A 19,345-nucleotide genomic window follows, 5' to 3' on the forward strand; every position below is an offset into this window, starting at 1 on the left:
GCCTCATGTAGCTCTTTTGTTTTAAGGAGGTGTTGGCAGGCTCAGGGGTGAATGTTTGATGCTTTATAAATATGGTCGTAGGCATGGTGATCCAGCTTGGTCTATCTGGGTGTGTGATGCCCTCAGCAAGGACAACTCCGCTGTTTAGTACTGAGGTCTTTTAAGCATCATTTATCGGGAGAATGGCCATGGTTTATTTTGGTGTGAAATATATTTTAATGATGCCTCATTCATTATTGCTACAGCATTTTTTTTGCCCAGACGGACCACCTGCTCTGGCGTTACCCGCTCATGCATATTCATGAGTACACAGTAACTTTGTGCCTTAAACTAAGATAATGAGGGCTACAAGCAAAGACTGTTACCTTACTATGCACACTGAACTTGGTGACTAAGTCATGGTGACTCACGATATACCCCTGATAAAACAGCCATGTGCTTCATATCACTAAACCTTCAATGTCAGGTGGGATTGGCTGGTGGCAGGGAACTGCTGCTGTGGCAAGGCACTGTTTGGGTGAAGCATGGCACTGATTGGGTGACACATGCCACTGACTGGCTGAAGCATGGCACTGTTTGGGAGAGACATGCTGCTGATTGGGTGAGACATGGTGCTGATTGGGTGAAGCATGGCAGTGATTGGATGAGGCATGGTGCTATTTAGGTGAGACATGCTGCTGAATGGGTGAGACATGCTGCTGATTGGGTGGAGCTGTTTACAACACACACATGCAATGCACATACAATATAGACCCTTTTTCATAGCACGCATACATACACACCACATTACCTCTTTCAAAGTAAGACATCAGTATCTGTACTTCACATCGTAACCCCGCTGTCAGAAAGTTCCATCACAGCAAGTTCTCTAAACATGGCAGCACCCAGTTCTGAAACACACACTGCATGTGAGGGCTTGTCCACGAGCAGTCAGGGGGTGTCAGCTGGGAAAATGTAACTCCACACATCAAAGGAAACAGCTGGGCTCCCCAGCCGGGGGCTGCACAGTGTGGGTGAAATTAGCGAACTGACCTCACGCTTCTGCTGCGCCTGTCAGAGACACAGAGACGTCAACACACTCAGTTGTTATCACTTCGCTGGTGGAATCCTTGAAATCCTAATGAATGAACAACATGTGAAGTTAAAGCAAGGGCTTTAGGGAAGCTGAGCTTACAGAAACGTTATTATGCTTAAACTCTTTTATCTACGTGTTAATTGCTGCATACCTCATTGGGGCAATCTAACTGGGTCAGATGTATGTGAAAATCAGTCTTCAGCATCTCTGTGTTAGACAAACAGACTGTTACATGAACTGTGTGGGAAAAAAGTGTTTTAAGGCTGAAGTATATGTCAAAAATGACAGCAGTAGCCCACTCTGATAATATACTAAAATTAATCTACTGCAGTCCACAATCTATACCAACAGGAATTACTGCTCTGTTTACAGAGCCATACTGAATCAGAGGAGGCACCTGTATTTATTGTTCTTGTGAAAAATAACTCATTCTTTAAATGTCACTTTACAGATGATTCATCGTTTTATGTTAATCATTCACAGAGAGGCCTTACAGGGTCAGGGATTTACACAAGTTCATTGTAAATAATGCTTAATGAGGAACTCTCTATCAGAAAAAACACCTTAACAAAAGTGTAACCAACTCAGCCTGACTGTCAAGCATGCAACACCTGCTGGCACTGGTTTTAAACTTAGAGCAAGTTTGCCATCGATATTAATATGCCAGGGAACAATCTGAGGCAGCATCATCGACACAGAGAGAGGGTGGTGTGGCACCCCAGGGAACAGCCCGGGGCTGTACCATCAATACCAAGAGAGGGCGGTGTGGCACCCCAGGGAACAGCCCCGGGCTGTGCCATGAATACCTAGAGAGGGCGGTGTGGCACCCCAGGGAACAGCCCGGGGCTGTGCCATCAATACCGAGAGAGGGCGGTGTGGCACCCCAGGGAACAGCCCGGGGCTGTGCCATCAATACCGAGAGAGGGCGGTGTGGCACCCCAGGGAACAGCCCGGGGCTGTACCATCAATACCGAGAGAGGGCGGTGTGGCACCCCAGGGAACAGCCCGGGGCTGTACCATCAATACCGAGAGAGGGCGGTGTGGCACACCAGGGAACAGCCCAGGGCTGTACCATCAATACCGAGAGAGGGCGGTGTGGCACCCCAGGGAACAGCCCGGGGCTGTACCATCAATACCGAGAGAGGGCGATGTGGCACCCCAGGGAACAGCCCGGGGCTGTACCATCAATACCGAGAGAGGGCGGTGTGGCACCCCTGGGAACAGCCCGGGGCTGTACCATCAATACCGAGAGAGGGCGGTGTGGCACACCAGGGAACAGCCCAGGGCTGTACCATCAATACCGAGAGAGGGCGGTGTGGCACCCCAGGGAACAGCCCGGGGCTGTACCATCAATACCGAGAGAGGGCGATGTGGCACCCCAGGGAACAGCCCGGGGCTGTACCATCAATACCGAGAGAGGGCGGTGTGGCACCCCAGGGAACAGCCCGGGGCTGTACCATCAATACCGAGAGAGGGCGGTGTGGTACCCCATGGAACAGCCCGGGGCTGTACCATCAATACCGAGAGAGGGCGGTGTGGCACCCCAGGGAACAGCCCGGGGCTGTACCATCAATACTGAGAGAGGGCGGTGTGGCACCCCAGGGAACAGCCCGGGGCTGTACCATCAATACCGAGAGAGAGCGGTGTGGCACCCCAGGTTCATCAGCTCACAGGTTTGTAGGTTAGGCTGGAATTTTGATGATTCTACAATCATGCTAATGTTCAGTAAAGTGGCACTAAGTCGGAGTATTTCCTTGTTATACTTTCTTCCAAAAAAATTCAAGCAAGTTTGGGTAATTGGTGCCATTGCTAGTAATACTAGTGTACCCAGAATTGAGATCAGAACTTCTCAAGCTCAAGTACAGCCTAATGGAGGAGAAACACTCACTGTGCTTGTTTATTTACAGCCTCTAGGTGGGCTGTAAGTTCACTTGGGTTAGCACTGCTTTGTGTTTCCTCTATTTCACTCCTGCTACTGTCTTCCAGACACCAAACATCCAAACTGAGAAGAAGTCTCCTAAACTTCTGCTTTGTCAAGCCCGGTTTTTGTATAAATGAATTTGTAATGTGCCCACTCTCTAGCCCAGTAGCTAATATAAATGGTCTGAAAGGTTGAAACATACAGTGATACTGACCCTCTAAACCATGACTGAGCTTTCAAACAAACCATCATAACACGCAACCATTTTGTCGAGCTCGTCTATCCCTCCTCTCAGCACTCAGAACAAAATAATAAGCAAAATCTGAAAATGCACTAATGAGACTGGACACGCCACTGTTTCCTATGTGCTGTACACTCGCAGAGAGGTGACAGCCTTATGAGACTGTAGGTGAGGACTTCACAAGTGTCAAAAAGCTGGAGATGTGCATAATGAGGCACTGCCCCGATAGTGTAAATGTTACATGCAAAAACACCCACACGCTCACAAACTACGGCACAAGTGGCGTCACACACCCACCTACTGCCATAGCCACAATGCACCTGCTGATGAAAATGGACTCACTACACTGCAGAGCCAGGAACTCCCAGCTAAGAACGGAGCTGTGAAATGTGGCAGAACCAGCCAAAAGCAGCCACTGCCTGGCAATGTTTGAGCATCTGGAGTACCTGGAGGAAACCCCGCGACGACAAGGGGAAAACAGGCAAACTCCACACCTATGGCGCTATGGCGGAAACGCAAACCCAGCTTCCAGAGTTGGGAGGGGTGTAACAGTGCTAACGACCGCAACACTGCACCACCTGCAATTTGCAATATATGCTCGTCTAGTTTATGTGGTGGGTAGCACCGTCACTGGGCATCTCCAGTTTGGGCCATTTGAGTTCCACCTCTGTGCAGTCTAGCTGGAGTGTTTGCATGTTCTCTCCATCTCACCAGGATTCCTTACGGATTCCTACTACAGACCAAAAGCATGCAGATAGGATTGCGGGGACATTACATTTTGGTGTTCATTAACTGGACAGGAGATGTACACCTCAATTACAGCACACAGGAGGTGACTCTGAAGCCCATCAAGCCAATCAGGATTTATAAATTATCTTATTTCTGCTCTATTCTCAGGCATTTGTGGCCCCACGTCCTTGAATCAGCACTAACAGTAAAATAGTCATGGGGATCTGCTCAAGGATTTTATCACCCACATCATGTTCCTCTGGAGAGGTTCTGTACTGGTAATGTGGCAGCCCTCTAAGACCTGAACTCATTTTCAATTCTCTTTACTGAACTCTCTGTAAAGCTGCAGTATCCTTCAGCATGCGAGGTGACCAAAATCTGCATGTCATTCTAGATATGGCTTTACTAGTAAAGGGTAGATAAGGCTTTACTAGTAAATCTTTGCAATTACTTGGCTGTTTCATCATAGGAACATGATGTAGACATGTTCACAATGCCTATATCTTTATCACTTGTGTTTTAAAGGCAGCATAGGACACAAGGAAAGGTTACATCTTGCAGAAGAAACCCGCTCATCACAGGGAGAGTCTGCACACTTCTCACTCACAGGGAGAACCTGCACACTTCTCACTCACACGGAGAGTCTGCACACTTCTCACTCACAGGGAGAGCCTGCACACTTCTCACTCACAGGGAGAGTCTGCATACTTCTCACGCGGAGAGTCTCCACACTTCTCACTCACAGGGAGAGCCTGCACACTTCTCACTCACACGGAGAGTCTGCACACCCCTCACTCACAGGGAGAGTCTGCTCACCCCTCAATTACAGGGAAAGTCTGCACCCTCCTCACTCACAGAGAGAGCCTGCACACCCCTCACTCACAGGGAGAGTCTGCATACTTCTCACTCACACGGAGAGTCTGCATACTTCTCACACGGAGAGTCTCCACACTTCTCACTCACAGGGAGAGCCTGCATACTTCTCACTCACAGGGAGAGTCTGCACACTTCTCACTCACACGGAGAGTCTGCACACCCCTCACTCACAGAGAGAGTCTGCTCACCCCTCAATTACAGGGAAAGTCTGCACCCTCCTCACTGACAGGGAGAGCCTGCACACTTCTCACTCACAGGGAGAGCCTGCACACTTCTCACTCACAGGGAGAGCCTGCACACTTCTCACTCACAGGGAGAGCCTGCACACTTCTCACTCACAGGGAGAGTCTGCACACTTCTCACTCACAGGGAGAGTCTGCTCACCCCTCAATTACAGGGAAAGTCTGCTCACCCCTCAATTACAGGGAAAGTCTGCACCCTCCTCACTCACAGGGAGAGCCTGCACACTCTTGGGGGTGGGAAAGAATGCCCTGCTCCCCATGTGCCCCCCCATATGTTTATTCTTGTTACACATCATCATACCATCTAACAAGCGTAAATGTCTTATCTTTTTACAGTTTTCATTCTTTATCGGTTATACCAACTTTGTCAGCGTTCGTGCCCATTTGAACCTGCCCTTTAAGGCTCTTCGCTGTTTGGCCAGTAGGTGTTGCTGGCCATCCTGTCTTCCTCTGTCTTTGAATCTTTTACCCTCGCGTGTTTCACTATACTGTCAGACTGCTGCATAGCCCAGGGGACTGAGTGTGTGGTTCAATGATTGAGACTCTATTAGGTGTGGGTTTGAACCCTGCTTAAGTCCAACCATTTGGTTTCTTGTTTTAGTGTTTACAGTATCAGATTATGATTTTCATAGTGCTTATTTTCTGTCTTACTCCTCCTATCCATGGTTCACCCTAATTGTGGTACTGGCTTTGTTTTTGTACCTTTAAGTTCTGTACTAGCCTTGTACTCCTAGTGTTAGATTAGCGTTTTCTAGTTTGTCTGTTAACCCTCATAGTTCTGTGATTATCCCTGTTCTTTAGTTGCACCTGTTGCTTGTTACTCTGTGTTCTATTGGTTGTCTTGTAAATGCTTCATTTCGGCATCCTCATTAGCTCAGTTTAGTTTGTGTATTTAAGTTCCTGCCTTAGTTCTTTTCCCAAGTGAGTCATTGTGCATAGTCGAATGTGGTGTGTGTGTGTATATATATATATATATATATATATATGGTTTATTTTGATAATGAACCCCCTGTGTTGTCTTGGAGCTACATGGTGGCTCGTCACCCTCTTTCCCTGCGTGAAAACGTTTATTCTGCAAGTTCGATCTATTTGTTGTATGTGCCAGGATCTATGTAGCTTCAACATGACCCTAAATCTGAAGCTGGACGACCCCTTTGACTATGTCAGCCATCAGCATTGTGTCTCTGAAAACAACATTTTGCTTCCTGTCACATTTTAATGCATTTGTAATAAACCGTTTCAACTTTGTGTTGAATAACAGCTCTCCGGAAATTCAAATATGGTTGATGCTGGCAGACCTTTTCCGTTTGCAAGATTTAGAAACATACTCTGCTGCAGTGTGCAGATATTGTCAGGGTAATATTATAGGAACAAGAAAAATGTTTTCTCCTGAATCCAGTGGCAGCTGACATTTCAAATAGACTTTCATTTTCATTTGTGTATATAAAATGACAATTTCACAGGTCATTTAATAAACAAATTTTCCTCAAATAACTTTTATATTTCATGTTTGGCAATAAACCTTCTTTCGTATACTTTTAAAGAAATGCATATATTTTGTGACTCCGTATTTCTCCTGTCCTGAATAACCACCAATTTCCAACACATCACAGAGTTTCACAACAAATCTGCAGCCTGTTTCTCAGTTAGTACTACGAAGCGCGGCGATTGGCAGCCGCTGAATGTGCTTGAACAGCCGCATTAACATGCCGCAGGCGGGTCCCCGGGTGCCGAGCGCGACGATCGGCGAGCCTGATACGAGCCCCGCGGATCCCCGCCGCGCTAACAGTTTCTCCGCAGCCTCCGGTGAGTTCATTTGCCCGTAATTACGCTGGCTCCTCGTGTAGGAAACAGACGTTTGTCACAGTGACACAGCGGCCCCCGACTGTGATGAATCCACCACATCCTCTCTTTATGAAGCCTCTCCCACGTCTCACCTGGCTGCGCATCACAGAAGGGGAAGCAGAGGAAGGCTCGGCTTTCCGGGGCTTCTTTCGACTCCTAGATCTTAGCGGATGAAAGCTCCCACTCGATCTCTAATATTAATAATAATCCGCCGTTAATATTTGTTAATACATGTTATTTGTTATTGCGTAATTATTATTGATGCTGTGTATGTATTATTTTTAAGTTTGTGCCATCCTACAGCAGAAAACAAAAAAGAGCAGGCCAGAGTAAACGGTGGTAGTCTGGTCAGTATACGTGGACCGTGGGCACGCAGATCAAGGCTCTAAACAGCAGGAGGATGGAGGATATCTGCCTGGGATGGGAGAGACACAGACCGTGCAATAATACAATGCCGATCAGAGGCGATAAGTAACCGTACAGCCGCTTCTGTAAAATTCGCGGCGTTGTCTCGTGATGTTATTTCTTATCTCTTGGTGTTTATGTCTTGCTTCTTCTAGTTGTTTTTTAAACAAATAAAGGCAAAGAATAGCTTGTTCAAATCACTCTAAATTCCAGCATTCAGCTTAAGGTACAGACGTTCCCCACTGCGCGGAAGCAAACACAGACAGCCTCTCATCGATCGCTGTTGTTGCTCAGCGGCCTTGTGGGTTTGAAGCATTTCTTAAAGTGTCCATTTCATATTCCAACAGCTCCCCCTGCCTGCTTTTCCATGTACCAGCAGTCCTGCGTTAACGCCTGAACGCGTAAAAATCACATGAACGAATTAAAAATGCTATTTTAAAAATCCAAATAATATTCGTTTTGAAATATATTCTCAGAAATTAGTAGCAGAATTTTTTAGGTCTTATTCGAATCACTAATTTGTTAACAGTGGTACAGCTGTAACCAAGGGCGTAACTTTGGCTGGAACATTGGATGAAAGGTTGAGGTCTCCACCCTTTACGGGGGAAACATGATTATTGGGGGGGGTTGTATTAGCTGGTTTTGATTTATTGGGGGAGCTACAACCCCCCCATCTCCCCCGTAATTTACGCCATGACTGTAACAGAATGCTAACTGACTCCAGTGGACTCTCTCCTGTGAAATACCCTGGGCTTTACCGTCCATCCCTCCGCTGTCATCTACTGTTCCTGCAGAGCGATCCATCATGACCGTGTTGCAGGAATTCCAAAATAGAAAGGGGGGGGGAGGGGTTGAATCTGTAAAAAGAAGCAGAACAAAATTTTAATCACAGCTGGTGTCACACTCTACAGTTCACAGTCTGCCTTGCATGGCGTCAATACTGCAGTGTCACTCCTGAAGGCTCTTCAGGAGAATCACTCGACCATGCTCTGCTCTGCAATATAAATGTATAAAATGCATTTGTTATAATGCATTCGTTGCTTCGGATTACAACAGCTGCTCGGTAAATGATGAACTTTCTCGACGGGCTTGAAGATACACGCGGCGTCTTAAAGCCATATTTCACACATAGGTCACCAAATGTTCAGGCTGGATCAGTGCCTGATGTCCAGCTGATTCACAAAGTGCTCGGTAGTTAGTAGTTTTCTTGGACAGCCTCCTGCTCAAAGTTTACCTGGGCGTTTCAGCTGGAGCAGTGAAGGTTCACAGATACTGTAGAAATCAGCGACAGTAATGCTGCCCCACAAAGCACAGTCTACCAAAGACACAGTAGGCTAACATAGACACAGGCTAACAAAGACACAGTAGGCTAACATAGGCACAGGCTAACAAAGACACAGTAGGCTAACATAGGCACAGGCTAACAAAGACACAGTAGGCTAACATAGGCACAGGCTAACAAAGACACAGTAGGCTAACATAGGCACAGGCTAACAAAGACACAGTAGGCTAACATAGACACAGGCTAACAAAGACACAGTAGGCTAATATAGGCACAGGCTAACAAAGACACAGTAGGTTAATATAGGCACAGGCTAACAAAGACACAGTAGGCTAATATAGGCACAGGCTAACAAAGACACAGTAGGCTAATATAGGCACAGGCTAACAAAGACACTGTAGGCTAATATAGGCACAGGGTGTTTTTCCATTGCATCCAGTACCAAACTATTGGTATTTCGAGAAAGATGTAATAACTGGTACCGGCGCCGAATGACATCACAACTGAAGGCAGGATTATTTTGTATCGAATTGGAGAAATGCCTGTGTTATATTATAGGGCTAGATGATGTGCAATATTAATACCAACATCGCATGTTATGTACATCTGATTTTTACATCACTAGTCAGCTAGATTAAGATCAGACTTTTTCTTGCTCTCAGTTCTGTAATGATATTATAGCGCAGGGGGTTAAAGTTTTGCTAAAATATTTTTACTCTGTTACTCTCTCATAGGAAAAAAAACTTAGCAAGCTTTGCAGTTTAATTATTATTCCTTTTATAGATTCTTATATGTTTAAAAATCAGTTTAAAGTTTCACTTTGCTGCTTTTGCATGATTGCTGCACGTGGTTGCAGAGACAGTCGTAATCATTTTCATCCGTGCCGTTTAAATCACTCTAAGATGGGTTTGTGAGACATTTATGAACTCCTATTTTATTTTAGAAATACCCCAATATCTATTGCAACAAAACCACATCGCTAGGAGCACAAACTATATGCCTATTGTATTAGTATTTTCATCAATACTTTTTAATTTTTTAACAACCTTTGTTCTTACGACCAAAACGCATTTTTTTTCTTCGTTTATCATTATTTTCTAAGTTTGCGATTGTTTTCAAGGCGGCATTTGTATTGTGTTTCAGCGACAGGCTATTTGCATAACCAATCAACAAAGAAACTGTTTGAAGTCCCACTTATTGTCACCGCCTCCACCCCTCAGTGATTGTCACTGCCTCCACCCCTCAGTGATTGTCACTGCCTCCGCCCCTCCGCTGCCGTCCTCTGTGAACTTCACAGGTTCTGTCCCTCTGCTGCCATTCTCTGTTATTGTCACCGCCTCCACCCCTCTGTGATTGTCACCGCCTCCGCCCCTCTGTTATTGTCACCGCCTCCGCCCCTCTGTGATTGTCACTGCCTCCACCCCTCCACTCCTTTGCTGCCCTCCTCTTTGAGTCTTGCAGATTCCGCCCCTCTGCTGCTATCCTCTGTTATTGTCATTGACTCTTTTTCCTTCCCATTGGTCACGGATGCCTTCGGGTTGTTCCTCAGTCACTTTCCATTAATTTCTTCATTCACCATCCATTCCTCCACTATTTGCCATGCAGTTCAACTTAATGCATCAAACACCTTCATCTACTCAGCCTCCATTTACGATCACTTTGGTTCTCAGTAGTACTTTGCATTTTAAACTTGTTCTTTCAATCTGTTGCATATCATGCTTTTTTCACTGAATGCGGCCAAGGTCTAGGAGACATTCATCCTGCCAAGGCTGCAGTTGATGATTCCTTTTTAATGTTTAAATGTTTTCACTAGTTACAGTCAGAAGAGAAAAAAGTTAGCCAGTTTTAACATTTGGGTTGTGCATGGAACGGAACTGCATGTCTGTGGCAGTGAACATGCTGTGCAGTGTCACACAGCATCTTCATTCTACTGAGTGCCCATGCCATCAGCATCTTGTCACCTATTGACGTTTTTCCACTGTCATAGAGGAACCGAGCCGTATTGTGAAGAGACACTAGTTAAAGCACGGTTCCAGCTCACTTCGGTTTTCCACTGCAGAAGGGTTGGCTTGGTTCCCGAGTTTGTAGAGCGACAGCGACATAAAACCGAAAAGATGCTTATGTACTGTTCACATGGTATGCATCATGATGTACTATGTGCAATTATTATTTTTTTTTACCGTGTGCTAATTTCCGCTAGCATGTCTATGAGAATTACTGTGTTAGGCTAGTATAAAACGAATCCATCCCGTTTAGCTGTTCTATGCTACTTAGTAGGAGGTTGGAAATTTTCAAGATCCGAGTTTTTGGGAATGCATCTTGATGTGCGAGAACATTAATAATGAATATTGTATAGAACATGCGCTTTTTCTTTCAGATACTCCATGCATGGAACACTAGATTTTGACCAATCAGATGGTGGTACTGCAAGCAGCATGGTTTGGTCACGCTTTCGGCCCTGCTAGTAAGCAACACCATGTTAGCACGGTTACTGATTGGATACGGTTTAGGGACGACTCGCATACTTTGTAATGGAAAAGCACCAGTTCATGGTACGGCTCACTTATTGGTGGTAGTGGAAAAGTCAGCAGATAGCCCATACTGTCCTGCAAAGTCCTGCTCTGGCATGTTCCTTCATCAGTGATTTCAGGGCTCTGACCTCCAGCTTCTTACTCCCACTGGCCTCCAGTTGTCCTCCTGTGTCTGCTAAGGGGTCAGTGTCACAGCCATGCTGTAGAGAACTGACATTCTTACATGGTCTGGTGTGGGATGTGAAGCACACAAGTCTACGAGCCAAACCAATTATTCCATTGCTTATGGTAAGTCATTAATGTATTATAACTAGGATCAAAGAAACAAAGTAACAGATTTTAGATACTTAATTAAGGCAACATGGGTCATGTTTAATTATATGTTTTTCTATTACTGCAGGCCTTATGGAGAAAGACTCTCTGTCTTTCCCCTGTGATTTCATATAATAATGCTGGGTTGCTGTAGCTCAAGAAGTAGAGCATATGTGTTAAAGGTTGTGGGTTCGAATCCCAGAGAGCATGTGGAAATTGTATCCTTTAGTTAAATAAATGTAGAATAGCAGTATTTGCTGTACTCACCCTGGCACCACTTTATGTAGGTAAAGCTGAAGTCTGAGCTCCTCAGCTCTTCTGCTCGAGGTCATAATTCAGAGGCAAACTGCAGAATAACATCCCCAAGCATCACCGTAACTCTAATACCAACAGACACATCTGTCACAGCTGTAAATGGCTAGGAGATCTAATTACATGTGGCGTGAACTTAAGGCAATCTTTTTTGTCTTCTTAAGACAGGCTGCATGTAATGTGCTACTGAGGAAACAGCGTATGAGTATAATTCTGTTCAGAGATCAAAGCGTTTTTGTCTGTCCTGAAACAGTAAAGCAAATCAGGCACCTATAAGGACACCAGGCTGTTCCAAGGAACAGCCCCCCACCGTTCCCGTAAACTGTTCTGTGTAACTTGACTCATATAATCTGAACCAAAACACAATTTAATCTGGACTGTGTGATTGATTCCCCCCCCCCCCCCCCCCCCCCCCCCCCATACATGTCATTGTCATAAGGATTTCATCCCCCGCAACATGCACCCTTAATTGTAGAGACATTTTTAAAAGCATGTTTAGGTAGCAAGCAATCATATCCTAGTTTCACCTTAATTCTGTCGTCATGTCCAGAAAGAGTTAAAGAAATAAAGCCAGAATATTAATTAAACTGCCCTCTACACAGCTCATGGTTGGCTAGATTATTATTATGTTTCATAATTATATGTTGTCCTTGATGATAGAATTTCGGGTTCTGAGTCTTAGTTCCTATCATTTGAGTAATTTGATTCTATTGATAGAAGTACAGTAGAAGTGGCCACTGAAAAACACATGAATAAAACCCACCAGTTACACAGTGTGTCACAAACATAACAGGCAACATGCCTCAAGCACTGTCACCAGCACTGGGGACGCAGGCCGTGACAGCAGCAGTGATTCTCACATGGCCCTTTAAAATACTGTGTTTCGTCTCTGTGCAATTACATAACATATTTTATTCTCTTGTGTTTTGATTTCTCTTCCCAGGTAAACAAAACACAGTTTCTGCAAGCAGACAATTAAGCTGTTTTAAAAAAAAATTCTAATTATGCACTGAAATTGTTTCTGCTGCCGTAATACGACACTTTGATCCTTATTCGCAGATTTCAGATGTGTGTTTGTGCCGAGTGTCGTCTACTGTGGTGTTATTTTTAGTGCTGTTTATTGCACTTCTTATTGCCTTGTATTTACTGGCACTAGGCTGAATAATGCATACAAGTAAGAATTGTATTGCTCTACACATACATGAAAAATACCAGGAGAGCCAAAACCCAGAGAAAGGGATGTTTGAGTGCTCCATGAAAACCCAGCTAGTTCTGCCCTCTGGATAAGAAACCACAGTGAGGAGATCTGTGACCGTTTGAAGCTTCTTTAAATTTTGGTAGCAGGAGCTAATTAGGCAAGTCACAAGAAATAGCAGCCAGCTCCTGGTTCTATGGAAACACGCAGACCTGCTGTATGGAAGATTCCGTCAGCGCCCTGCATTTCAGGTGGCTGCTATCATGCACACATAAAACAGTTTTTCAATTCAATTTTATTGGTGTAGCACATTATTTTATTTGTGTTCACATTGCATTGTCTCAAAGTGCTTTACTTTATCCCTGCCCAAAGCCCCACGAGAGCAAGCCAGAGGCAACAGTGGCAAGGAAATTCTCCCTAGAAGAAAGAAGCCTTGGGAGGAACCAGACTGAAAGGGGGAGCCCATCCTCCAGGGGGCAACAGAGGAAATCATGCCCTCAAGGATTGCCCAATCCCAGTGAAACCCTTCTAGTAACATCATCAGCTTGTAGGCTACATGTGGCTGGAGAACCGCCCAATCAGAGCGAAGCCCTTCTAGTAACATCATCAGCTTGTAGGCTACATGTAGCTGGAGAACCGGCCAATCACAGTGAAACCCTCCTAGTAACATCATCAGCTTGTAGGCTACATATGGCTAGAGTACTGCCCAATCATAGTGAAGCTCTTCTAGTGACATCATCAGCTTGTAGGCTACATGTGACTAGTGGACTGCCCAATCACAGTGAAGCCCTCCAAGTAACATCATCAGCTTGTAGGCTACATGTGACTAGAGGACTGCCCAATCACAGTGAAGCTCTTCTAGTGACATCACCAGCTTGGGCTGCACTCCTGCACTGAGAGTGGATATTGGAACCCTATAATAGCTAATACATTTCCATTTTACAAGGCCATTTGCAAAACCATGACCTGCAGTGAGAGAGAGGCTGCTCAGCAGTCAGGGCTGGTTAGTGTGAAATGTATTAATAGTAGCTCATTTGTGAACAATATGGCTTCAGTATAACACAATCAATAAAGGTTAGGCAGGAACATTACAGTGGAATAAATGTGGCTTCCTGTCCTGATAGCCACACAGAAATAGCCCAGGAATGTTCTGCCTGATCCCCCACACGTTTGCCTACTGCAGCCTTGGCTGACATTTACGTTCACCCAGCAATATCGCACCCCCTCATATCTGCCGCCTGCTGGGTAAGTCAGTCTTACCAAGGCTGCTTTGTGAGCTGTTGATGCTTTTAAAAATCTGTGCAGTCTTGAGGCTGAAAGGCTCTATACTGCCCTTTTAAAAGACATTTTTCTGTCTTAGCTTGTTGGTTCATATCAATAAAAAAATCTGATCCCCCTCCCCTGCAATTTCACCCCCACACTGGGTATTACACTCATACTCTATGATGGCCCCACACTGGCAGACATAATGCACACGGCTCCCTCTCTGCAGAGCCATGTACTTTCTGAACATAAGACAGGTCACATGATACCATGAAAGACAATGGATTTCTGGCTAAGTATCATTGAATCCAGCAAGAAAAGTACAAGCCAAACAGAAGCAGACGGAGATAATTGGAACCTTGCATGTGATAAGTTATTCTCGATAAGACAGGGAGAGAAAAGAAGCTTCTGCAAACAAGCGAATCCTCCCTGACCTCTCCGGAAGAACAGCCGTGCGCTCAGCGATATGCTGCGCTCCCGCCATATCAGCTGTGCGGTATTAAACATCCCCGCCAGGTTATCGAGCGTGCTTTCCGTCCCTCATGCTTATCGCCATATGCCAGTTTTCCTTCCCACAGGGGAAGCAGAATATCAATGGAGCAGAAGCAGCGCAAGCGGTCATGGGTCCGAGGGCTCGGAGGCTGGACGTGAGGCTGTGCGGGAATGGCTGAGCAGCACGTAAAATGAGGACGACAATCAGCGTCCTGCCCTTGAATGTCACAGCACAGGACTGCGAGGCGCTCATTGTGGGGAAGCGTCCTCCAGGGGCCCAGGGATGCTGCAACGTGAAATACTCTGAAGTGCTTTTGGGATCCCATCATTTACTTGGATAATGAAACGACACATATTCATTTGCAAAGTTGCAGTTGTTTACAGTAGGTGACAATTCAAGGGTTTTTACTTGAATTGTGCAATAAATCAGCCATTTCATTTACCGACTGACTGCTAAGATTGACTAAATTATCTGCATGGGTTGTGTTTCAGCTGAATGAGAAACAGCAATCTGACTGCTGGTGACTTTTTCCTTTTTTGATGTTCCCTCATGTAGTTAATAAGTTAGTTAGTTATCCCCCATCCATATCCCAGCAGACATAGCTCATACACTAAATGTACTACATCCACATCCCAGGACTCAGCTCATGCACTAGATGTGCCACCCCATCCACATCCCAGGACGCAGCTCATGCACTAGATGTGCCACCCCATCCACATCCCAGCAGACACAGCTCATATACTAAATGTGCTTCACCCCATCCACATCCCAGCAGACACAGCTCATACACTAAATGTGCTACATCCACATCCCAGGACGCAGCTCATGCACTAGATGTGCCACCCCATCCACATCCCAGCAGATACAGCTCATATACTAAATGTGCTTCACCCCATCCACATCCCAGCAGACACAGCTCATACACTAAATGTGCTACATCCACATCCCAGGACGCAGCTCATGCACTAGATGTGCCACCCCATCCACATCCCAGCAGACACAGCTCATATACTAAATGTGCTTCACTCCATCCACATCCCAGCAGACACAGCTCATACACTAAATGTGCTACATCCACATCCCAGAACGCAGCTCATGCACTAGATGTGCCACCCCATCCACATACCAGCAGACACAGCTCATATACTAAATGTGCTTCACCCCATCCACATCCCAGCACACAGCTCATGCACTAGATGTGCTACCACATCCCAGCACACAGCTCATACACTATATGTGCTGCTCTATGGGAAGGAAAGCTGACGGAGAGAGTGTGATGCTCTGGGCAATGTTCTGCTGGGAAACCTTGTTACTTTGGCATGTACCACCTACCTAAACATTGTTGCAGACTAAGTATACCCCTTCATGGCAACTGGATTCCATAATGGCAGTGACCTCTTTCTCCATAATAATGCACCATGCCACACTGCAAAAATTGTTCAGGAAAGGTTGAGAAATATGAAAAAAAATTTGAATTCCACTGATCTCAATCCGATTGAGCATCTGTAGGATGTGTTGGACAAACAAGTCTGATCCATGGAGGCCCCACCTCGCAGCTTTCAGGACTTAAAGTATCTGCTGCTAAGGTCTTGGTGCCCGATACCACAGGACACCTTCAGAGCTCTTATGGAGTCCATGACTCTGTGGGCCAGAGTTGTTTTGGAGGCACAAGGGGAACCTACACAATATTAGGCAGGTGGTTTTAATGTTATGGCTGGTCAGTGTTTACATATACAGTATTTCTGTACTTCTGGTATCATCCTTTTTTGTATATTGTATATTTCTATATCTAGCCCTGTGTGTCTCTATATATGCCATGTTGCAATGACAATAAGAGATCTTACTTTTTCTTACCTACTATATTACCGTACATTTCAGATGCAGCAAAGCGATCCGGTCCCAGGGCACTTCTAGCCTAGCAGTATTTCCAACGGAGAGTCTCATGCAATGCCAGTCTTCGTGAAGGTTAGGTCCTCAGCCAAGGCTGAGCTGATGAATGTGTCTTTCAAAGTCAAAGTATACAGAGAGATGAAACGGCGAAGCTCAGAGACCACAGTGTAAAGATAAAACAAGACAATGTGCAAAGGACATACAGGACAGTGCAATTTAAGAAGAGGTATGCATCGTGCAATATATGGTAATGTGCCGTATTAGGTAATGTGCAATATTGTTCAAATTATATTATACATATGTTAAGTGTTTAATTCAATCAGAGGTAGCAGGTTAGTCCTGAGGTTACCAACATGTACATTGTAGTAGCATGAGTTCACAGTGTAAAACAGTGTATGATGATAACAGCAGTAATATGTCAAAAGTTTCAGCTAAAAATAGGAATAGAAGCAGAATAATGGACCAGACAGAGAATAAAGAGGATTCTTTTCTCTTTATGCACGAGTCTCTGATTTAGTGTCTGTGAAATGTGTGCGTTAGTCTGTGTCTAAACGTGTTTGTGCGCTTGAGCTTATGAAATGTCTGTAAAATGTTTTCGGCCCTGAGACAGGCAATGAGGCAGCACTATCTACAAATCACTCTCTACACCAATGGTGTACATGTGTTTGAGAGCAATGCACTTCCAGTCTTCAGGAACACTCATCATTTAGATCACTGATAGTAAAGTAGTTAGCTTGTAGCATTTTTGTGTATACTTCTGTCTGAGAACGGTGTAATGAACCATTTTTGGCGATGTGTGTAATACTGAATAAAACATGCCAATTACTTGGCATTTGTCAATCAGTCTGCAGGATTTATATAAGTTATTAAGTCTGGCAGCAATTTCAGTGCTTATCAAATGGATTTAAAGGTATGGAACAAAAAGACTGTGATATAACCAAATCTACTTGTACTTTTAATTTTTATTAAAAAATTTCCCTCTAACAAACAAAATGATCATTCTGAATGCAATAACCACTGATGTAGACTTGAGGACACCCTATGTAATCAGTGTGAGTTGATCGAGTGATGATCCCAGGTGCCTGTGCTTGTGTAGGCCTCACTATGCTATCACCTGTGTAATCGGTGTGTGCCGATCGAGTGGCGAGCCCAGGTGCCTGTGGAAGGCCTCACTGTGCACTCAGCTGTGTAATCAGTGTGAGCCGATCAAGTGGCCCTGCCTTCGTCTCGGTCTTGTCTTGGTCTTGCCCTGCCTTCGTCTCGGTCTTGGTCATGACTTGGTGTCGTTTTAGGTGGTCTTGACTACATCACAACTTTTGATAGAACGGGACAAATGCAGCTAGATGTTTCCTTATAAAGTCAATTAGGACAAAATTCCACCTCCAGCACAGAGAACAATACAGTATGTGCAACATTGTGTTAGCATGACCGTTAATGGTGCGATGATAGACAGGTAAAGCACAGTACAGGCCCTTACATGGCGGTTTGCATTCGACCAACACTTTCTATTATTTTTTTACAGTTCACAGGTACTATATATAGTTATAAACCAAGAGCCCACAGATGATGCAGGCTGTCATGAAAATTACCTCTCCAGCAGGAAGTTATTTCTAATTATAATTTAATCCAGAGGACATCCTGTGTTTTTTTCTTTCCATTGACATTATCAGACAAACAGCTTCCTGAAAGTATGATTAAAAAAATCTCACGTAGCTCTTTCTTATTTCTGCTTAAGACTAATCGTGCTGCTTTCTCCCAGTGACAGCTGACATTATACGTTCAATACAGAACCACCAGACGTGGGATTGTTGTGGCGATGATTCCGCCAATTCCCAATGTGATCTGACTATGTCACAATGAAGGACAGTACATTATGAGGAAATCATATGCAGAGCATCATGGAAACAGAAGGAGAAGTTCTTGTTGTTCTTGTTCTTGTTGTTGTTGTTGTCACTTCAGTTTGGAAGGATGCAAAGATAGCACCATCTGTAGCACATTGGGAGTATTGTGAATGAGGAACTGCAAAAGTTAACGTTGCCAAAAAATAGCTCCTCAGACAAGACAAGAGTGCCACCTGCTGCACAAATGTATTATTGAATTCAACTTAAGGCCAGCAAGGACAAAAGCAGAGGGAGGAGAGAGGAATGAAGTTTTTGCAAACTGAAAACGTCCATCCAGCCATCCAGTTTCGCTAACCGCTTGTCCTATTCAGGGTTGCAGAGGGTCAAGAGCCGATCCTGGAGGCTATGGACAGAAGGCGGGGAACAACCCAGGATGGGGCGCCAACCCATTGCAGGGCACATTCACATAAAGCTGAAAATGTATTGCATCAATTCAAAACAGCAGCATGTGACTCGACATAAAACACATAATTTGCAGTGATATATATTATCACTCGATGTCTGTTTGTGACCAGTGTAAGGCTGAGATATGTAAGCATACTGTCGCTAGCAGAGTGGACATAGATCTTGTTTCCATTATGGATCCTGAACCTTTGGTTTACCATTTGTACATATGCAAGATGGTTTTCTTATCCCTGAAGAGCAGAGCGCAGGCAAATAGACAGATCTGACATTGTATACACGGCTTCATGTGTTATTACATTTAGTAGACTAACAATTAACACATTAGCAATTAATATTTTTAGAGGTGTAAGTCAATGACTTGGCCTAATTCACATTGTCCAATTATAGCCATTGCAGAGCAATAATTGTTTTAAAATGAAGAGACCAT

The sequence above is a fragment of the Brienomyrus brachyistius genome, chromosome 23 (genome assembly GCF_023856365.1).
Source record: "Brienomyrus brachyistius isolate T26 chromosome 23, BBRACH_0.4, whole genome shotgun sequence".
Taxonomy (NCBI): Eukaryota; Metazoa; Chordata; class Actinopteri; order Osteoglossiformes; family Mormyridae; genus Brienomyrus; species Brienomyrus brachyistius.